This window comes from Branchiostoma belcheri, unplaced genomic scaffold (genome assembly GCF_001625305.1).
Source record: "Branchiostoma belcheri isolate BF01 breed outbred unplaced genomic scaffold, Haploidv18h27 scaffold153, whole genome shotgun sequence".
Classification (NCBI taxonomy): domain Eukaryota; kingdom Metazoa; phylum Chordata; class Leptocardii; order Amphioxiformes; family Branchiostomatidae; genus Branchiostoma; species Branchiostoma belcheri.
In genome coordinates this window covers 118348-131589 of record NW_017802969.1, presented here as the reverse complement: position 1 = coordinate 131589, position 13242 = coordinate 118348, and the positions used below count along the sequence as shown (strand labels likewise).

Sequence of the window (13242 nt, the reverse complement as noted above, 5' to 3'; positions counted from 1 at the left end):
AGACTTATACAAACAGATCACAGTAACATACGAAGATGGCAAGCTATACCTTTACATTTTATTACCAAACTTGGAAGACATTACGATATTTTAGATGTAATTTTGATGTTAAAAAAATACTCTACCCCTGACTAAACTCCCATCCTTTTATAGAGAAGTGGCCTGGCAGAAACTTGGAGGGGGAAGGGGGATCCTGTGAAAATATTCGATGATAGAATATGGTCAAACCAAAATTTCAAGACAGTATTTGTTATATTGTAGTGTTGTATGTATTGTAGTAATTAAGTAAACATTGTGTAGTTGTTATATTGTAGTGTTGTATACATTGTAGCCATTTAGTAAACATTGTGTAGTTGTTAAATTGTAGTGTTGTATACATTGTAGTCATTAAGTAAACATTGTGTAGTTTTTATATTGTAGTGTTGTATACATTGTAGTTATCAAGTGATGATGGTGGCATTGTTATATGTTATCATGATGTAATTTTAATGAAGAACAGGACTCCATGATCCAGGAAGAGTAGTAAGAAATTGTTTTCTTTTATTAATTGAGTTCCTAATAAACAACACAATCGTGCTTATCCTACAACGTGCACTGTTTTACAACATTATGTGCAATATCTTAATCCAATCTGCCGCCAACCTGTCATTTTAGATTTAATTCTAAAGCCTTTTTGTAACTAGTACTTAGGTTGTCTTGCTCCCTTGTTATACATATTGTTGTCTTGTCTTGTTAACAATATAAATATAATTCAGCCATGGCTGCCAGGTGGCAACTGTTGTTTAGCAATCTTACATTTGATATAAACCATTTAAATCTACCCTGTAGATTGTTGCACTGCAGCACTATGATAAGGATATTGATACATTGTTGCATTAGAGTTGGTATGCTTAACATGATCAAGGCTAATATATACATGTAAGAGTGGTCTCATCTATATATGTGTAAACATGCACTATACAGAGTTCTTTGGTGCAAGTCCATGCCCGAGGGCCAATTTCAAACACACATTAACGACAACAATGAGTACAGAATGTAGTGATATAAAACTGTCTGCTAACATGAAGTTCTTCGTATACGATATACTTATTTAACCTACTACTAGTATCTCTACTTAGATCTAATAACGCTGGTATATACGATAAACAAAACAATGCCTCTTGTAGAACAGCCGTTCTACGGCATTTCTAGAATATGTTGTCTCAAGCAATATTTTTAAGATTCTAATACTGTAACCAAGTACAGTAGGGGCATAATCACTAGACTGTTAGCTTGAAACAATGTTTAGAGTTAGATAGGTGTAACGAGTCATTCGGTGTAGCTGCCACCACGTCGCCTGCCTGCGAAGTTGTGTTATACACCGAGGGGCGGTAATACCGGCCGTACAGATGCACATACCCAGAATGGACACTGCACTCAGATACTGTAAGATCTGCAACTTACTCAAATCAAAAAATATTATGAAATCTTAATCTAGCAGATAAACGTTTATATCATATCGTTCTTAGCTTTAGAAACAGGAGCTATCTTAATATACAATATTATACACATCAACTTGATGTATAAACTGTAAGTACATGCATAAGGTGTCTATATCCTTGCTGTATACCTGATAGCTCTGCAAAGAGAAGCACTATCCTTAATACACGTGAACTACTTGTATGCACAGTCTCTAATCTATTCTTACACGGCTCCGTGGCATCTTAACTTAAACTACTGGAAAAGAAAACACCAAATTATGCAAATTAAGATTCTGTAATAAAAGGGGACCATACATCTATAGAAAAATCCGACAGCCTAGAAAGTCCCATTAGATGACAAAACTCTTGGATAAAATACAGAAAGAAATGTACTACGTAAGATTACTAAAAAAAAATTAAAAATTGAAATTACTACAATGGTCTATGCTATATCTGATTTGAATAGCACGTTTTTCAATGTTTAACACGAAAATACTTTGAAACTGACATACTCACTAGATAATTAACCATGACTAGCATTAAACACTGATTAATAGACTTCAATGGTACTAACTTACAACGAGAAAATGTAACCAGCCGATCAATATGTACAGCACAATATTAAAACTCTGGATAAAGATATTCCTGTTCTGTTGTTAATAAATGCCTTAACAAAACAGTAATGCATCCTGTAGATAGAACTGACTTCTGTAAAAATAAGCCATTAGAAATAATGCACAGTTTCTTCTGTTGTTGGAGGCATTTCTTCTTCAGCATCTTCGGTGTTGTCCTCACTTGTAGCCGGGGTTTGCACTTTTCTGTGCATTCGTTGACTCTGGCAGCTCGGAGTCGTTGGAACTGTCGTATCCATAATTACTGCACCCGGTGGGATGGAGGATTCCACTTGTAATTAATTGGTCGTGGTCTTTACTTTCCGAGAAGGTGTCTTGCTGCGTGGCCTTGCACTTGTCAACTGCTGTATGGGTATCATTGCCAGTGTCCACATCCTTCTCTATTGGCGCGGAACTGGCTTCTGCATTGGAGGACGCGAGTGAGTCGACTTCATCACGATCTTCGCTGTTGTAGACGTCTGCAGTGACGCGGAGTTGCATCCCCATCCGGCCCGATTTTGGGACGTCGTACGAGGTTTCAAGAGCTTCTGCTGCCTCATTCTGACCCCCCGCTGGGGAGCCAGAACCGGGTTTGAAGTAATCCTTGGCCATCGATTCTACCACAGCGTCCAGCTCATCGTAAAGCTCCTCAAACTCCGGGCGATCGTCTTCCTCCCATTGCCAGCACCGCAGCATCATGTCGTACCTATTGGTAAGTCATCGGTGATTGGCAATGTTACAATTTTGTAACTGGAGTAGACCAAAGACACAAGGTTGATGTCACCACCATTTTGCATGTAAAAGAGTAACTATCTATCATCACTGAGTACATTACTAAAATTTATTTAACCTGTAGTTTCTGAACACGAGCTTTATGTTTCACCAAAGCTAGTTTTTGGTTGTTTTTTACTAACACATTATTGCCACCGTTATTTTTGTTGATTTTACTCTTATTTGTGAGGAGGGCCTCTAGAAACCACCATGCTGCTTTGGAATGATTCTCAAGAAACAAATGTGAATGAAATGAAAATGAAAAATAGTCTCTTTCACGTACAGTTCTTGTTTGAGGCCAGGCGGGCGTGGTTCCCGGTACCTGTGCTGAGTTCCTCCAGGAGCGTGCGTTCCCGACCGGATAGGGCACGTTCCCGAGCGTAGTGATCTCGTACAGCACCACACCGAAGGACCAACTGGGCGTGAGAATTAGATTTGATCAATGAATTATAGCAAAAAAGACGTACCATATCATGATTTGCCTGTAATCACAGAGAAAATCAAAACACGCAAAATGAAGCTAGCTGCACACTGCATCAGACATCCTCACATTGTAGCATCCAAGCTTGTTTGTTTATTGTTTATTTGTTTATTTGCATATAATCAGAGAGAAGAACAATAAAATGAACATATTACAGTAAAATAGGATATGCAGGGGAAAGAGAAGAAGCCATAATGGCTTGTTAGTGATCTTCCCCCGACTAAATTAATTGACAACTGTTATAATCATAACAAATCAAATGGTAACGATAAATAACAATAAGTAATTGAAAAAACTATCAATATGATAACGGTAACAAATCAAATAGTAACAATAAATAAAAAAATTATTGGTAAATAACGTTAATTAGAAATGATGTGTTAAAAAATAAGTTAACAGAGGTTTAACTGAAGTACAAACATAAACCAAAAAAATTGAAGCAATAACTCCAGAATATATAAATGGATTCTAAATTTAAATCTTATAAAACATGTAACGGAAAATTCAAACTTATACTTAGTATATCGAAGTGGGATTTTGACTTATTAAATAAGATATGATGTCAAATATCGGTGGGAAAGAAAAGAAGGTGATTTTTTTAAGATTGCGTTTGAAACTATTATTGATGTTAAACATTTTAGGTGGAGGGGGAGATTATTCCTTAACTTTTAACTTAAGCTGCCAAGTTTGGCACCCTGGCCTGTCGAAGGAGCAATCAGGGAAGATTGAGAAAGTTCAAGTTAGGGCATGTAAAATCATTCTGGGTAGCATGTACACCAACTATAGTAATGCACTTTGTCTGTGTGGCATAACTTCTCTAGATGAGCGACGCAGAGCTCACTGTATTAAGTTTTCTAAATCATTTGTTAAGTCTGACTTTGTCTCTTGGCTACCCTCACGCCGGGTTGATGTACATGGCAGAAATCTCAGAAATTCGCATGACATGAGCCAGTTTAGGTGCAGAACGTCCCGTTTCTTGAACACTACTCTGCCGTACTGTGTTTAGCTTTTGAATGGTGAAAAATGATAAATTTCTGGTTAAAATTTCTGTAATTTTAACTTGAAACAAACATTCAATCAACTGTTTTTATATTGCATTATTGTATTTTAACGTGTTGTAAATTCTAATGTAAACTAGATATGTAACGAGTAGGTTTGTATCAATTGTAAAGAATTTTTAACAAATAGCTAATCTATAAGCGCATTTTGTGTTGTATTTTAAAGCCTTCCCAATTCAGCCAAATATGGCTGCTTACAGGCTTTTATGTGTACTTTGTGTAAGGCACAAATAAACCAGTCTCTCTCTCTCTCTCTCTCTCTCTATTATTCCAATTAATTATACATTTGTATTTTACTCTCATTTGGGCTACGGACGTTCTTACAAGGGGAATATGGAAATGGGCACTTTGTCGAGTTTGATAAGTATGAAAATGGGAATTAAGATTTAAAAGACCATTAAATGTGTCTGGAAGAGAACAGTTTAGGAATTTAAACGTAAATAGCATCAGGAGAAGTCTGTTTATATCAAAAATATTCAAAATCTTAAGTTTTGTAAACAAAGGTGCAGAATGTGCGTGGAAACTGGCGCCGGTGGCTGAACGAACAAATTTTTTTTGGAGTAATACTAGGGGCTGTAGTGTGGTTTTGTAGGCGCATCCCCAGACTATATTCCCGAAGGTTAGATACGGGTATATTAAGCTATTGTATATGGTAATAATGTTTTTTTTAGTAAGAAGATGTTTTAAAAGTTTTCCAATAATACCGATAGTTTTTGATTTTTTTTTTTTACCTAACATAGTTATATGTGATTTCCAGGCCAATCATTCATCAATGATTATACCTAAGAATTTGGCTTGACTCTCTTGAGAAAGGGGTACACTTTTTAAAAAGATTTTGGCGCTTCTGTTGTAGGTTTTATTTCTATTACAGAAAATAAGGTAGTATGTCTTCTTAACATTGACTGATAATTTATTTGCCCCAAACCACGAAATTTTTTTCCATTAAGTGTATGAGTGCTAAAGAAGTAGAATAGCCTTTTCTGAAACCATATTGGTGTTTATATAGGATGTTATTTTGATTTAAATGTTTCATAAGCTTGTCCTTTGGGAGCCTACAAAAGGCCAAAGAAGCCGGGGGAGACTAACTACATCGACAACCTCAGATTAGACACCAGCTTGCGCATGCTTTCAAGTTTGTTTTTTCCACACTATAGTTAGTATACGAACCTAAATCTAGGACAAAACCAAAGCAATAACTACTCACACGTCACTCTTGCTGGTGTACCGGCCCTCTCGCATTAGCCTTTCCGGCGCCATCCACCTCACCGGGATCTTCTGCTCCGCGTCCTGCCGCTGGTAGCCTCGCTCGTAGATGTCTGTTGTCAGGCCGAAGTCTGCGATCTTCACCACCAGGTCCTCTCCTACCAGCACGTTCCGGGCGGCCAGATCACCGTGCACGTAACCAGCCTGGGAAATGTAAGTCTGATTCGAGAGAAAGGCAGAAAGGCAGAAAAAATACAATTCAAAAAGTGCAAACGTCATGTGTGAAATGGATGTACATGTATGAACGTGGTCAACAAACAAATAAAAAAATCGAAGTTCATCTATGATAGTTTCATGTTTAAAGTTAAAACTTGATCCAATTGCAACACAAAGAAATTATCTCAACTAGAGCTTCCGACCAGTCACGCTGGTCTTCCTCAGTAAACATGTAAACGCCATCGCACAACAATTGTACCAGGTAATTGGCATCTACTGCTAACAAGCAATGAGACTAATCTTGCCCATAAAGTGTGTAGTATGGGATGAGAATGTGCTTTTGCAGTTCATGATAGAATTCAGAGCATTTAGGCGTATGATATAAGCTCATTCTGTTTACAAGGCTGTGTCTTATAAATACAGTATATATGCGTGTGTGCTCATTGATAATATTGTGTGTGGACTGTCTGCTTACCATTCCGTTTGCTATCTGCCGTGCTACCTGGTAGATCTTCATGTCGTCGAAGTCATACATGCTGTCTTGGAGCCTCTCATTCAGCTGTAGATTTATATGAAAATAGTCAGCATGAACATAAGTTGGCTTCATCATAAGGTATTATAATGGCTGACATATCACAAACACCAAAGGGGCATTTAATTTTAAGATGCCAGCTTTTGGTATTTTTAAACTGCGAAATCGCAAATCAATTGCTTGAGGGCTGCATAGCAAGCAAAACAATGAAATACATTAAGTAGAATGGGCCAACAGTTTCTAGATCTATCGAGCCATACACACACGTTGAAATGTTGAAATGGGTGGCTGATAACAACATATTTGGCAGATAACTTTACAAGTAGTTTTTTTAAACTTCAGTTGCACATCATTATGATTATTCATTAAACAAAATAGAGACAGCAGCTTTCTGATAGTTTAACAATTACTGGCAGAATAAGAACAAATTCAAAGATATCTACATTAAAGGTACCTGGCTATAAACGGATGGTATATACATTTACCTTCCTGCACTTGAGTAGGAAGTTCTTAAGGTCTCCATATGGCATGTAATCCGTCACCAGGTAGGGAGGGTGGGACATTGTGCAACAGCCCACCAGACCGAGCAGGTTGATGTGGCCCCTCAGGGTGATGGTGGTGTCGACCTCTTGTATAAAATTCTGTATCTCCTCTTCTCTCGCGTTCTCTGCAAATTTAACAAAAACCTTTCATTGTTGAAGCTTCACCGGTGCTCAGGGGGTAGAGTGCTTGTTTTCCATGTGGGCCAGATCATACCAAAGGCTAACTTTCTCTGCTTAAGTGCTGTGTACCATGCTTTCAGCCATTATTCAATTCAATTCAATTCTTTATTAAGATATCAAACATAACAGACAAACATCACATACAATGTTGCCTGAATGGCGTTAATATTTACAAGATAAAATGTAAAAAAATTATATATTTACAGTACAGTAAAAACAGTACAGTAGGTGTACAACCCAGATACATGTATTTACAAGGTCCATTATCTTGTGCCAGACTCTATCTGTACAGTCCGGTTATAGAGTCTGATTGACTGGTGAAGGAAAGAGTTCTGTAGTCGTTTTGTTCTGGCGGGGGGGGGGGTAGAGACAGTGTTTTTGTTCCTGAGTGAACGACCGATAGCTGTAGATCTGGAGAGAGGGACAAGGTCATGTAGGGGATGGTCTTCTCGTAGCATCTGTGTGAAGAGTCTGACGGCAGCATCCTCGCGCCTTGACTTGATTGAAGACGTGTGGCAAAATTAACCAATGAAGCTCCTGGCGTTAGTGAAGATAGAGTATCGTAATAACCAGCTGACGTTAACTTACCACGGACAGTTTTGGCCACCACTGTTTGTTCCGTGAGAAGACCATCAACAGCTCTCTTTAAAGTCGCCAGGAAGACGATACCGAAGGCCCCTCTGCCGATCTGTTCATTCAGTCGCAGATCAGTCGGGTTTACCTCGTACTCCAGGAACTGTGGCCGAGCCGGCACAGGCGGGGGAAGTGAAGGTGGTGGTACGTACAAATTTGTTAATTTTGCATCTGGGAACAAAAGCAGTGAAACAACATCATGAGTGTCTTCAATAGGGCTCACGGTGTAATATAATAGTATTCATCATCGATATACCCACTTGTCGAAAAGTGGGTATATCGAAAATGCAAAACATATGCATTTGTACTATCATGAAAGTTCATCTGTGTTGGTAGTTACATGTTTAAAGTTAAAACTTTTGATCCAACACAAACTGAGGAAGACCAGAGTGACTGGTCGAAAGCTCTAGGTGAGAGATTTCTTTGTGTTGGATCAAAAGTTTTAACTTTAAATTCGTATTAATGGAAAACTTGCATAATAGGTGAAATCAGTGAAGCTTTTAGCAACGCAACTTCTTATTGGTTGATACATACATGACTATTTATTACTCATTAGTTTTTTTGCGCATTGGTACCGAATAATAGAATGGCAAAACTGCAAGTATGTCATGATATCATATACCTAGAATATCTGGATGAAAGTCAAACTCTTCTGATTCAAGGTCGTCGCTTTGTCTCTTTCTGCCGCGCCGGTATCCCAGAATCCCCGCTACTACTCCCAGTACAAGTAGTACCACAGATGGCACCACGGCAATCATCACCACGTGTAAGGTGGACAGTCCCGCTGTTTCTGATGAATAAGATACTGGGATTGCATAAATGTGTATATTGATGTGTTAAAACATTTTGTTCCAACACAAAGAAATGTTCTCACCTAGAGCTTTCGACGAGTCACTCTGGCCTGCTTCTGACCCAGTGAGATTTGCCAAGTGGCTTCTCTGAATACAAACTCAGTCAGAGAGTCAGCGATTGAGAGCCTAGCTTAAAATGTATAGGGAGAGGTCCCGCCACTAATTACCTTCAAGCCTTAGTTGTATCGGAGGGTTAAAAGGGGTTTGTGTACGTGACATGTGATTTGTACATTAGTGCTTTAATAGACAGGAAAAGATACGCGTTATTTCTATGTTAGGAAGGCTCCAAGATACCATTTAAATACGTTGTAACAGTCTGTCAAGGAATATTGGAACTTCTGACAACTAGACGATAGTTTCATGGAAAACAAACTTAAAGTAGACCACCCACGGGCGCATGTAGGTTGAGTGCCGCTCCAGGTCTGGTCCGACTGGCAAGTTCGTTTTTCATCGCCGCTGATCTCGTATCCAGCGTCACAGTGATACGTAACGACGTCCCCATAAGAACTACCGCCACTGATGTTGCCGTCAGAAGGTGACATCAGTTGTTGGCAGAGTTTTCCTGTAACACAGGCGTCAGGGCAATGAACTATATTTTATTGTACAGTGATGATAGCAACAAATTGCTACTAGAATGTGTAAATTGATTTCCATGACAGGGTACTTGCAGATATTTTTGTCACCATCATTGCATCATTACAAATCAGGAGCAGGACATAGTTACAACGTATTGCACTGTATATTGCAAACTGATTATCAATTTGTGAAGGTTAGACATCCAGGTGATAAGATACGCCAAAAGCAGTTACTCAAGTAACTGGATATGATTTTGGAAACGGTCAGACGTTTCAGTGACTCTAAGAGACCAGAGGGAAATTTTGTTCCCTTTTCAAGACATCATCCTTGTCTGGACGTCTGACCGTTTCCAAAATCATATCCATTTGCTTGAGTAACTGCTTTTTGATTATCAATTCCAACACACAATTACAATACAATAATGTTAAAAGCTGCCACCTACTGGAGCAAATGGGCTGTACACCGGACCAGCTCTGGTTGGTCTGGCAAGTTCTGTTTTTAGAACCGATCAGTTCGTGGCCTTCCTTACAGAAAAAGGTGACCGTGTCTCCATGAAAATGACCTTCTGTTCTGTTGCCGTTGGGTGGAAGCGGTAACTCTGGGCAGGCTAATTGTAAAGATAACACAAGATATATAGTTATCAATAATCTCTAGGTAGGAAATGGTACAATTACTATGAGAGAAAACCAGTTCTTCCTTGCAGTTCTAGAAAAGGCTGCTAAGAGGACCGAGCTTGAACGAATTTTTTCCAGAAGACAACGAAATTCGTGACCCTAGCATGTCCAGATCAAGAGATATCAGAACCGAAAGCCATGTACTCATAACCAACCTACCAAATACCAAGACAATCCATGTAAGCCTTCTGGAGTTATTGTTGACACAGGCGAACACACACACACACACACACACACACACACACGCACACACACGCACACACACAATCGCTACCGACAAGATAACCTTAATGGCGAATGTATGATACATGATACTTACCAACACAGCTGGCAGTAACCGACCAGACGACTTGAAACTGATCCGCATCCCACAGTCTCCACGGTGGCCTGATCTGGTCAGGTGTCATGGCGCAGTTCTGGACATAAGCGAAGCCGCTGCGTTCTCCGATCGTGGAACCCACCCACCATTGCTTGAAGTCTTCGACAAAGTGAAGAAAGTTTTGGCTGTTTGTGTCACTAACGTAGACAGGTCTACCACCACTGGTCTGGTCTGTTCTGGTGTAGGTCGTCATGGCGGAGGGTAAGTAGTGGCCGTGCAGACGGACCCTCGCACAGTTTGTAGCGCTCCCTACCGATTGTGGAAGGACCAAGTCAGCTGGGACGTCATCTGTAACGAACAAGAATAAAAATGCAGACTCTATCACTTTATGTAAGCTTAAACGTAATGTTGCAAAAAAGGTTCTATATGTGACTAGTGTATTCTTACAAAGACATACATAATACAGCACATTGAAAGCTTTTTTGCAGTCTAGAGGCTGAATTAAGCAGCTTTTACAATTACTAGTGTACACACAAATAAATATGTATTGCTCAGCATATACATAACATCGCTCATGCACTAAACTAATACAGATTTTATGTTAAAATTTACAACAATTGCATTGATGTAACTTTAACAATAATAGGATAATGTTACATAGTAAACAGAAAAGATAAAACGTATAACCTATGTTCTTATAGAGTATTTAGAATATCTAGCATATTATATATTCATATATTCAACCAGGATTTAAAATGAAAAGAAATTGATATCTTACGGTTTGATCGTAAAGTCAGTTTTGGAACAACCTTACCATTTCGTCGTTTCATGTTTCTCTATTTTATGAAAAAAAAGCTATATTTTACATATTAACGCATAAATGTTGGGGATCGGGCGTTGTCGGTCCCATTTGCATGTCATCAGATACGGTAGGTTTTACGAACCAGAGCAGGCGATCTTCACATTCGGGTTCTCTACCCACTCCTCGCCGGTCAACACAAGGAACGTCCCGTTGATCTGGTCAGCGTAGAGGGCGGAGTCCTTGACTTGCACGGCCCTGCGGCCGAACTGCGATCCCGCCCACCACTCCATGGTAGGCTTGTTGTAATACAGGTAGTGGCAGGTGGCGCTGCTGTAGTACACGGGCCGGTCATCGCGGGTGTCTCCCGTCATGGTCATGGTGTAGGACGTCCTCTGCTTTAGAGGGTCATCGCCGCCATACAGGACAACCATAGGGCATCCTGGCACAGATAGATAGTAGCAAAGTAAGTGAAGTGACAGGTTAATGAATTACCATATAATTGGCCTGATCTGCTTTACGTATACATTTTTGGACATGTATCCAAGGTATCCCCTTACCGAATTTCAGCTCATTCGGATTTAATACTAACTACAGGGCTCCAGATCCCAAAATGTATTTTTTTGCCTGAAAATGGCCAGAAAACATAAATAAAACAATGATTTGAAAGGCCTGTTTCTAATAAAATGAAAAAAAAAACTGTCTGGGGGTATTCTACCTTCATGACAAATTTTTAGCTCATACTGCACAACACAGAAACGAATATGTTACAAATGCAAAAAGCACCGCACTGTCTTTGTTTGAAAAGCAGTAGAGGAGAGAAGGATGAAATACTGCAAATTCAGTTTTGTTCGGATGCGTTAGTATTTGTAAAGAGATTTTTGCAGTGTTTTAAGTTCACTCTTGAAATTAAGCATGGTAGTACATTTACAGTGTCATCAGAGCGTTTATTCTTGGTTACACTGTGCCTCTTATTGTTGGCATTGCAAGCTCACGGACAAAATAGTACGCAACTGTACATAGCGGCCACTGGCCAGTATGCCTCTATAGATGCAAGTCTCCTCCTACTGTCTTGTCTAATTACCTTCGCTATGAATGATATGTTTTCAATGGCGTTCGTGTGTGTGCAATTGTGTATTTGTGTGTGTGTGTGTTTGTGTGTGTGTGTGTGTGTGTTATGTTATATAATAAGATATGTTGCCAACTTCAAAAATCTGGGGTACATGATGGCCTCTAGCAGTCATGACATGGCCAAGAGGAAATCACTTGCTTTTTGGAAGCTGTCCATGCAGCTGGAGAAGATCTGGAGAAAGTCATCAATCTCCACATCCACTAAACTCAAGCTTTTCAACACCACCTGCGTGACAATACTGTTATATGGCTGTGAATCCCGGGTCATGGAAAATAAGCTAAACGCGTTCACCACATCATGCTATAGGGTCGTGCTTAACATCAAAGACCATGTGAGCAACGCCTGGATCTACAAGTTGACAAACACTCGACCCCTTATCACCATGGTAAGGCAGCGTCAACTTCGATTCCTGGGGCATGTACTTAGAATGCCTTTGTGGGACCATGCCGGACATATGCCCTGTATGTACCGACGCACGGCTAAAGTGAACGAATAGATAAGGTTGTTGTGAGCATTTGGGTTTAATTTCAGCTCTAGAAATGACAAATCCCCGCTTATTTTCCGAATTTCTTGACCGAACTCATTGTTTACTATATGTACGTTATACGCTAGCTACGCTCGCATGAAAAATACGTAATATACTGACTTCATTCGTACAAAACCTGTATAGGGACGTGAAAATAACAGGTAGCTATATACATTCTTGTGGTTAAACATTTAGCGAAATTTTGGAGGTTGTTCCGGAAATTTCACGATCGCAAGTCGACATTGGCCTTAGATATCGTCGTACGTGAATCGTCAAGTAACTTCTGTTCTTTCGAAGATTATCCTCGTAACTTCTGTTCTTTCGAAGATTATCCTCTACTTTCTCCGGTAATATTTCAGTTTAACTGAATTAACTTCCACAGAAACGTAGAAATGTTGAACTGAGATTCTAGCGGGACGAACTTTACCACAAAAGTGAAGGCTGCGAGTAGTAGAGATGTAACGCGGGTACGTCATCAAAAAGTCACTTTAAACGTGACGATCAAAGTTATCGGTATACGTGTATAATACCGTAAACCGGACGTTCTAACCCTAACGTCAACACTTTTATTCTTTACTTCTTACCTCCGCAAGTTGGTGGAACACCACTCCAAGTCCCGTTCGGCTGGCAGGTTATATTGGCAGTCCCCCACAGCAGCCAATACCCGTCCATACAGGT

General features: G+C 39.6%; 1 pseudogene; it reads right to left on the bottom strand.

The window, feature by feature from the left end:
• Nucleotides 1–2251: 2251 nt before the first annotated feature.
• LOC109465574 lies at nt 2252–11340 on the bottom strand (annotated as a pseudogene).
• Nucleotides 11341–13242: the final 1902 nt, after the last annotated feature.